This window comes from Nycticebus coucang, chromosome 1 (genome assembly GCF_027406575.1).
Source record: "Nycticebus coucang isolate mNycCou1 chromosome 1, mNycCou1.pri, whole genome shotgun sequence".
Taxonomy (NCBI): domain Eukaryota; kingdom Metazoa; phylum Chordata; class Mammalia; order Primates; family Lorisidae; genus Nycticebus; species Nycticebus coucang.
This window is the reverse complement of record NC_069780.1, coordinates 45,817,382-45,827,001: the sequence shown is the minus strand read 5'-3', so window position 1 is coordinate 45,827,001 and position 9,620 is coordinate 45,817,382.

Sequence of the window (9,620 nt, the reverse complement as noted above, 5' to 3'; positions counted from 1 at the left end):
TGGAGGGAGTGGGGTGACAACGAGCAGTGGAATGCCTTGGTGGAAAAAAAAATTGGCATCTTGTTTATAAATAGTAGCAGAGAAATGTGTTTCTGAGCAGCGGAAGAGGGATGCTTAAAGTTAAAGAGGGGGAAATGGAATGGACAGGAATGTGAACAAACCAGGGAAATAAGAATAATTTCAAGTAGTAATGTAAAATAGAGAAAAATTAAGGGACAATATCAAATATATCAGTCAATATGCTCGATGTTAATGGACCATTATGTTCAAAGAATCTATTAAAAGACTCAGTCATACTAGATTAAAGAAAGAAAGAAAAAAAGAAATTACTGAAAACAAAGTGATAAGGGCTAAAAAATTTATAAGTACCAGGTAAATGCAAGCAAAAAGAAAAAGAGCAATTGCAATATTAATATCAAACAATTCAGAACTGAAGTTGAAAGTGCAAAACTGGATAAGAAGGTAAATTGTGTCATACTACAGGACACAATGAAAAAAATGCATTGTATAAATGTACCAGTCAACACAGGCGCTAACCATATATGGCAAAAATCATTACAATAAAGGAAGAATTTGATTAATAATAATCAAATTTAAGTGGGAGACTTAAATATATCTCTCTTTAAATTAAACATAGAGACCTAGTAGAAAAAAGAAAACAGAAACTAAGAAGTATAATCAACAAGCTCTATGTACATGTTAATAATTATTATTATTATTTTAGAGACAGGGTCTCACTCTATTGCCCAATTGGGGTATAGTGGTGCAATCATAGCTCACTATAACCTTGAACTTCTGATCACAAGCCATCCTCCTGCTTCTGCCTACCAAAGTGCTAGGAGATTCTGAACCAGCCTCAATTAAGAATATACAGAAGCCTGAGCAAGAGTGAGGCCCCATCTTTACAAAAAATAGAAAAATAAGCTGGCATGAGCTGGTAGTTCCAGCTATTTGGGAAGTTAATGCAGGAGGAGTTTCTAGAAACTCCTGTTTGAGCTTACGAGTTTCAGGTTGCAGTGAGTTATGAGGATGCCACTGGTCTCTAGCCAGGAGAATGACAGGATGCAAGACCCTGTCTCCCCCCCTCAAAAAACATGTAAAATATATACATACACACATGTATGCAGAGAACTTGATAGCTTATAACTATAATTTTTTTTCTTTTATTAAATCATAGCTGCGTACATTAATATGATCATGGGGTAATGTGGAATGTAAAGGTCTTAGCAAAATAACTAAGAAAATGCTATGAAAGCTATGTTAACTAGTGTGATGAAAATGTGTCAAACGATCTATGAACCAAGTGTATGTTGCCCCATGAGCTTATAACTATTAAATGGAGAATTGAATATCTGTATCTACCTTATATTTAAATCCATGGAATGTTTACTAAAATTGAACATGCATTTGGCTACATAAAAGCTCTTAAAATGTTTTAAAGAAAAGATTTTTAAATTATTTTATTTCTACTTATAATACAGTAATATAATCAATAAATAATATAAAGGTGAACAAAACATTACAAAAATTTGTAAATTTTTAAAAAATACATTTGCTAACTACTGGATCAAAGTTGGTATCACTTCTAATTAAAGTGGAAAACAATCAAAAAAGCAAGAAAAAGAACACACTATTAGACTCAGTGAAAGCTCTACTCAAAGTAAAACCTACAGCCCTGACTTGGTGCCTGTAGCACAGTGGTTATGATGCCAACCACCCACACTGAGGCTGGTGGGTTTGAAACCAGCCTGAGCCAGCTAAACAGCAATGCAACAAAAAATAGACAGGCATTTGTCAGGTGCCTGTAGTCCCAGCTACTTGGGAGACTAAGACAAGAGAATCACTTAAGCCCAAGAGTTGGAGGTGGAGGTTGCTGTGAGCTATGACACCAGAGCACTCTACCGAGGGTGACATAGTAAGACTCTGTCTCAAAAAAAAAAAGAAAAAAAACCTATAGCCCTAAATCATTTAATTAAAGAATAAAGATTTATTAAAGAAATTTAACATTGATCTTTAAAAAACAAATGAAACAAAGAAAAGAGAATTTATAAAAATAAAGCTTAAAGAAATAAAATAAAAAACAAAAATGTAGAAAGAATAAATACATTTAAAAACCAGTTATTTGAAAACACAAATAGATAAAGTAAAATCTTTGTGAGTCTTGCTAAAAGAAGAAACAAGATAGACTACAAAATGTTCAAGATTGACAATAAAGTATGAAAAAAGAGGCAAGGATAAGCCTGGTAGAAAGAAAAAGAATTATAAGAAACATGCAATTCAATTATAGCAAGTTTGAAAATCTATAGTAAAAAATAATTTCTCATCAATATATAAATAATCAAAATTAATTCAAGAAGTAGAAAACATCAATACATTAATTACCAAAGAAGAGATCAGAAAATTGTTTGAAGATTTATTATTGAATAACTCACCAATGCCAGATAGATTCACAGATGAATTTCATCTAACCTTTTATGAACAAATAATTCCAATGTGATTAAAAACATTTTATAACTTACCAAAAGATTACATATATCTCAATTAATATTATAAAATTGGCACAGCCTTAAATATCAAAATATGATTAAAATAGTATAAAAACTCTAATCTTGACTATAAACATATGAAGTATATTCAAAAGTGAGTCTATTATCTACAACCATATGTAATTTTATTCTAAAAGTAAAAATGCTTAATATCAAAAAAACTCACAACATAATCCATCACATAACAAATGGAGAAAATATTTTGATTACATCAATAGATGATAAAAAAGCATTCAATAAAATTCAGCAGCCATTTCTAAGAAAAGCACTAAAAAAATAAAAATAGAAGGATATTACTTAAAAATGTTCTTTACAAGACAATCATATAAAATATTTTTCTAAATTGTCAACCACTAAAATCATACCAATTAAAATCAGAAACTAGAGAAGGATGTTATGTTGCTATACAATATTGACATGAAAATACTACTACTTGGCTCAGTGCCCATAGCTTAGTAGTTAGGGCACAGCCACATACACTGGGGCTGGTGGGTTCAAATTTGGCCCAGGCCAGCTAAACAATAATGACAACTGAAACAAAAAAATAGCTGGGTGGTTGTGGTGGGCACCTGTAAGCCCAGCAACTTGGGAGGCTGAGGCAAGAGAATTGCTTAAGCCCAAGAGTTTGAGGTTGCTGTGAGCTGTGATGCCATGGCAGTTTGCAGAGGGTGACATAATGAGACTCTGTCTCAAAAAAAAAAAAAAAAAAAGAGAGAAAAGAAAATACTACTACTAATAAAATTACTAATTGAACAGTAGGAAAAAGATCAAAATTTTTAAGGATTGAATTATTTGTCTAAAAAAGGAATCTAAAAAAAAAAATTTTTTTTTGGCCCGGCACCCATAGTACAGTGGTTACAGCACCAGCCACATTCACCAAGGTTGGCGGTATGAACCCAGCCTGGGCCAGCTAAACAACAATGACAACTGCAACAAAAAAATAGCCAGGTGGTTGTGGCAGGCACCTGTAGTCCCAGATACTTGGGAGGCTGAGGCAAGAGAACTGCTTGAGCCCAATAGTTGGATGTTGTTTTGAGCGTTAAGGCCACAGCACTGTACCAAGTGTGACATAGTGAGACTCTGTCTCAAAAACAAAGCAAAACTTTTTTTAGATCAAGAAATTTTTTAAAGGTGGCTGGATACCTCATGAATATAAAATAATCAGTTACTGTGTTTCCCCCAAAATAAAACATCCTCCGAAAATAAGACCTCCTTACAGGTTTCCTTCTGGGTGAAATATAAGGCATCCCCCCAAAAATAAGGCCCCCCCAAGCTCTGTCTCAGAATGAAAATGAACTTACCGTAAACTGGTTGCTAGGGCTGCCCCAACTGGCATCTAGCAACCAGTGACGTTTCGCGGAGTCCTGACGTCACTGCTGCGTGAAGGCGGAGCGGAGGTCCGAGTGAGCTGTGAGCGGCAGGTGGGAGAGAGGAGGAGACTTCGCAGATGCGTGTAGAAGAACAGGAGGATCAGAGCGGATGAGATGCTGCGAAGGTGGTGAGTGCTGGTCTGTCTCTGGTGACACTGCCTGATGCTCGCGGCCACCCTCATGATGACTGAAGGTAGGATTCACAGTTTGTCTGGTTTGTGTTGACAACTACTGTACTACCATACCGTATACAGGTAATAAATTTCCTTTATTTTCACTTAACAATAAATGTGTACCGTATTGTTCTTCATGGAAAAATAAGACATCCCCTGAAAATAAGACTTAGTGCATCTTTGGGAGAAAAAATTAATATAAGACACTGTCTTATTTTCAGGGAAACAGGGTATATTTTTTACTTGTAATAAACATTTACATATAAAAATGTGAAAAATAATGAATATCTTAATCATATAGAAATAACACTATTATCATATCAGTAAAATACTAAGAAAGAATTTTAAGGTTGAATATCATAAAAATATCATTGGAGCATATGAAACAAAAGCTAAACAAATGGAAAAGTATATTGTGTCTTAAATGAAAAGATTGGCTATCATATAAATAGTAATTGTCCCCAAACTATAAATTTATGATAATTCCAAATAATATTTTAGCTATTTTTCCTTTAATTGGATAAAATGTTTTTAAAATTCTCTTGGAAGAAAAAGTAAATTCCTCAGAAAGGTCAAGAAATATTTCTAAAAGAAAAATGAGAGAGGACTTGCCTTTCTAATTATCAAAATAGTCAACTAAACTTTGTAATCAAATAAGTATGGTATTGACCCAAGAGTAAATAGTTGAATACACAAAATGGAAAATCTGCAAATATATCCTGGGACATTAGAAGATTTAACTTACTCCATTTCAGAGTTGGTTGATAAAAAGCTGGGTTATTTAATAAACCATACGGCTATACATGACCATTCATTTAGAAGAAAATAAAGTTGTATATCTATCTTATGACAAGCTTAAAAATAAACGCCAGATGAATCCTTTTCAAAAACTTAGATATTAGAAAAAAATAACAATAAAAAAATTTCCTATAAGAAAATTAGGAGACTGTACATATGACAAAAAGCAGGGAAGAAAAATAAAATAAAATAAAATTAGCGTTTACAAAAGAAAAGAAAGGCGGCAGCTTGGGCCACATAGGAAAACCTCATTCCTTGAAAAAAAAAAAAAATTGTTTTAAATTACCCAGCCATGGTGGTGCATGCCTCTAGTCCCAGCTACTTGGGAGGCTGAAGCAGTAGGATCACTTAAGCTCAAGAGTTGGAACCTCTCATGACACTGCCTTCCAGCATGGGCAAAATAGGTGAGACCCTATTTAAAAAAAAAAAAAATAGAAGAAGAAAGAAAGATAAAAAGAATGGAGAGTATATTAGAATATATAAAATTGGAAAAGTTTTATGGCAAAACATAATATGAATAAACAAAAGACAATTAATAGTTTTAAAAATCCTACCTTTGGATTACAAATGTACATTACGTATATTAGATAAGGAATTCTCACAAATTGACAATAAAGTGGCTAGCAAAAATTTAATAATAAATGAGTAAAAATACACATTGGCAATTATAGAAGAGCAAATCATCTGGAGAATAAACATTTAAGAAAACTGCTCACCAGCAATTAAGAAGATGCAAATTGAGTTAAGAAGGAGATAGCACTCTATAACATTTATCCTGGTAAAAATTAAACAATATACTCATTACTGGTGAGAATAAGTCAAAGCAACCACTATTCTACATTGTTGAAGGAAATATTCACTATTATAGTACTTTTGAAAAATAATATGTTAATGTTTATTCAATTAAAAATACATAAAATTTTGACCTTCAATTTTATCCTGCGAATATATACCATAGGAAAAAATAACACAAGGGCATAGGGCTAAATGTACTAGAGTGCTTGCTATAGCATTGTTTGCAAATGCAAAAGAAAAGGAAAAAATAATTTCCATCAAAGGGAATGACTGAATAAAATAGCAATCTACACTATGGAACATTATTAAAATATTTACAAGAAATTTAATTAGAATTAAGACAAATTCCTCGGAGAGGAGATATCATTAAGTGCTAACAGCAAGCTGAGAAGGGGTGCACATATTATGATTCTATTTTTGTAAATTCCTGCCAAAAAAGCTCTCTGTATAGGCCTATACAATGTGTGAATACAGGGTAGCTATAACGTTTATGGGCAATTTAAAATAGGCAACTGTTTTAACATAGACAACCATTTCATACTGTACATGAACTTTACAGCCACCCTATATATGCACAATTTTCCTATGATTATATGAGCAGGGATATTTTGTATGTCCCTAAGTTGTTCATATGAATTTCTTTGGCAGGGTAAGGGGAAAGGTGTGGAAGAATTAATGAGGTAAAAGGAAGATAAACAAAAAAGAAAATAAAGAAACTTCATTAAAAGGGAAAAAAATATTTTGCATGCCCCAATTTTGCATTTATGTAAATTTTGTATGTGTGTTTAAATATAAGCTTAAAAATCATAAAAGATCAAATTTTGAAATACTGGGCTTGCATTTCCAATCTGTATTCCATAGGACATTAACATTCTGGGACATATTCTTATCTGTCTGTAATAAATGGCCTGCTGCATTTAGAAACTCAGGAAGTCCCATGAGATACCAGTGATCCACTAACACAGTGGCTTCATTTTCTCTCTACAGCTGAGACAGCATTTACCAGTTAATCATGCTATTTATTCAGTGACCATGCACACTGTATAGCTTGTTCAATTTCAACATATATATAGAATTGTTCAGGATTTATTGTGTAAAAATGTGTACATCCAAAACCAAGAGTCTATGACAAGATTATGAGTATTCATGGATGAAAGATCTGGGCACTGGGCAGCAACTTTGGCTCAAGGAGTAGGGAGCTGACCCCATATACAGGGGTAGGAGGACTGGGGGGTGGGTTCAAGCCTGGCCCTGGCCAAAACTGCAAAAAAAAAAAAAAAAGATCTGGGCATCACAGAATAACAAGACATCAGAAATAGGGAAAAAAAAAAAAAAACTCACAGATGATTCATCTAGACCCTTCATTTTTTCAGGGGTACAGTGAGGCTTGAAGAGGTAAGAGTGACTGTCCAGAGCCACACAATTAATCATGAGTAGAACAAAAGCTCAAACCTGGGTTTCTTGGTCAAGGGCTTTTTCTACCACACCCTACTCTTGTATATAAGATTCTAACTCTGCCTTTACTGCCTAAGTGACCCTGGACAGCATTGCAAGGCCTTAGTTTTCTTTTCTGTAAAATGCATCTATTCCTTGGAATTGGTATGAATAGTCAACAAGCTTTAATTCACAAGGTGCTTATCTTTGTGCCTAGAGCAGAGTAAGCCCTCAGCCACTGCTACGCTCCCCAACCATCTCCATCCCTCCATATTCTGCCTCATCACCGTCTCACTAGAGGCAGAGATGAGCATGTAGGAATGGCCTGGCACCTGTCTGGCAGCCTGAGGCAAAAGAAAGGGGTAGGGGAAGGAGAGAGAAAGATGTAGGAGAGAGAAGGAAGAAAAAAAGTTAGGAAAAGAGAGAAGAGGTGGAAGAATGAAAAGGAGATGGAGAGAGAGTTATAGGAGAGAGAGAGAAGAAAAAAAAAAAAAGAGTTGAAATTTTGTCTGTACCCTTCCACAGCCTCTGTGTAATAAACAGTGTGGCACGCTGGAATGAATGAATGTACTTTTAGAGTTGTGTTTTCAAAAGTTGTAGTATTTAGCAGTGAAACCAGTTTTTCTGCCTATTTATTGCATGGAAAACAAAGAAAACATTAAAGTAGTATACACAATGATACTATTTAGAGTTTTTGATTCTGCACAGTCATTAAATTCTTTTCCTGGAAAAGCTATTATTAAAAGTGCTAATTGTAGCTCAGCACAGCAGCTCTCAATGGCTGTCATGTTTAGAAGGGTGTTTTTCACTAAGTGTTTGAAAGTCCTAATTACCGGAAAAGGCCAAATTCTCCTTCCTTCTTTTGTAAATGCTTAAAGTACAAAAGATACTCGATGAGACCATACTACCAAATGATCAAAATGGATTTTTCCCAGTCAAATAAATGTGGTTTATACAACCACAAATCCTAAGTAAGACAAATGTGCTAAGACATTTATTATATTTTAAACAATATTAATGCTTATCAGAATATCTAAATCCTTTTCCCCCCCTCTCATGAAAAGAAATAAGGGGTTATTACAAGAGGTCTTCAAAAAAACTTATGGAAAATATGTATTATGAAACAACCGTGCAGGCATTTTGAAACCTTTTTGTACCAAAATAAACTTATTAGAACTTGTTATAACATGTGTAAACAGGGTCTAGTTTAATTTGAAAAGAATTCTTCACAAGGCCAGGTGGCTCGCACCTGTAATCCTGGCACTGTGGTAGGTGGCAGCAGGAGAAGGGCTTGAAGACGGGAGTCAGAAACCAGCCTGACCAATGCAGCAGCCCTCAGCTGTAGTCCTTGCTACATGGGAGGCTGAGACAAGAGGGGCACTTGGGGCCCGGAGTTTGAGGTTGCAGTGACCTATGACGATGTGATGACAACACTGCACTCTCCCCTGGACAACAGAACGAGACTATGTCAAAAAGAAAAGAGCTCCTGGCAGAGTGACATGAATTCTGATGCTTTATGAAAAGTTTATGGGGACAATGCCCCTCAAAGAATCAGTAGTTTACATATGGATAATTCGTTTGAAGAAGGGACAAGACAGGCCAGGTGTGATGGTTCATGCGTATAATCCTAGCACTCTGGGAGGGTGAGAGGGAGAATCATTTGAGCTCAGGAGTTTAACACCAGCCTGAACAAGAGTAGAACTCCATCTCTACTAAAATAGAAAAATTAGCCAGGCACAATGGTAGGAGCCTGTAGTCCCAGCTACTTGGGACGCTGAGCAGGTAATTGGTTAAGCCCAGGAACTTGAGGTTGCCATGAGCTATGATGACATCACTGCACTCTAGCTTGGGTTACAGAGAACCTGTGCCTTCTCTCTCCCCACTCCCCAAAAAGAAAGGAACAGACAATCTTGAAGATTTGAAGATGAAGTCTACAGTGGCAGACCAGCTGTATCAATTTATAAGGAAAAAATTAATCTTATTTGTGCCATAATTGAAGGAGGAAGGGTAATTAACTGGCCAAACAGTAATCAGCACCATACACATCTCAACTGGTTCAGCCTATGTTATTCTGACTGAAAGATTAAAGTTAAGCAAACTTTCTATTCAAATCTGCTGCAGACAAAAACAGATCTCTTAATGGAAATTTTAAAAATATGAGATCAAGATCCTGAAGCATTCTTTCAAGGAATCTGAAGACAAGCCAAATCAAGACAATGGCATCCAGGAGGCAGAAGTGGGGCCTTGGTGTGTGTCACACTTTATGGGGGCAAGACATGATTGCAAGAGCGACTTTGCCTAACAATTGCAATCAATGTAACCTGGCTTATTGTACCCTCAATGAATCCCCAACAATAAAAAAAAAAAAAAGAAGTGGTCCAGTCAAAGCAAAAATGGACTGGTTAAGGGCAAAGATCACAGCCACAGTTTGGGGGTATGCTGAACACATTTGGCTTGTTGACTTTCTGGAAGACCAAAAACCAATAACATCTTGCTATGAGAGC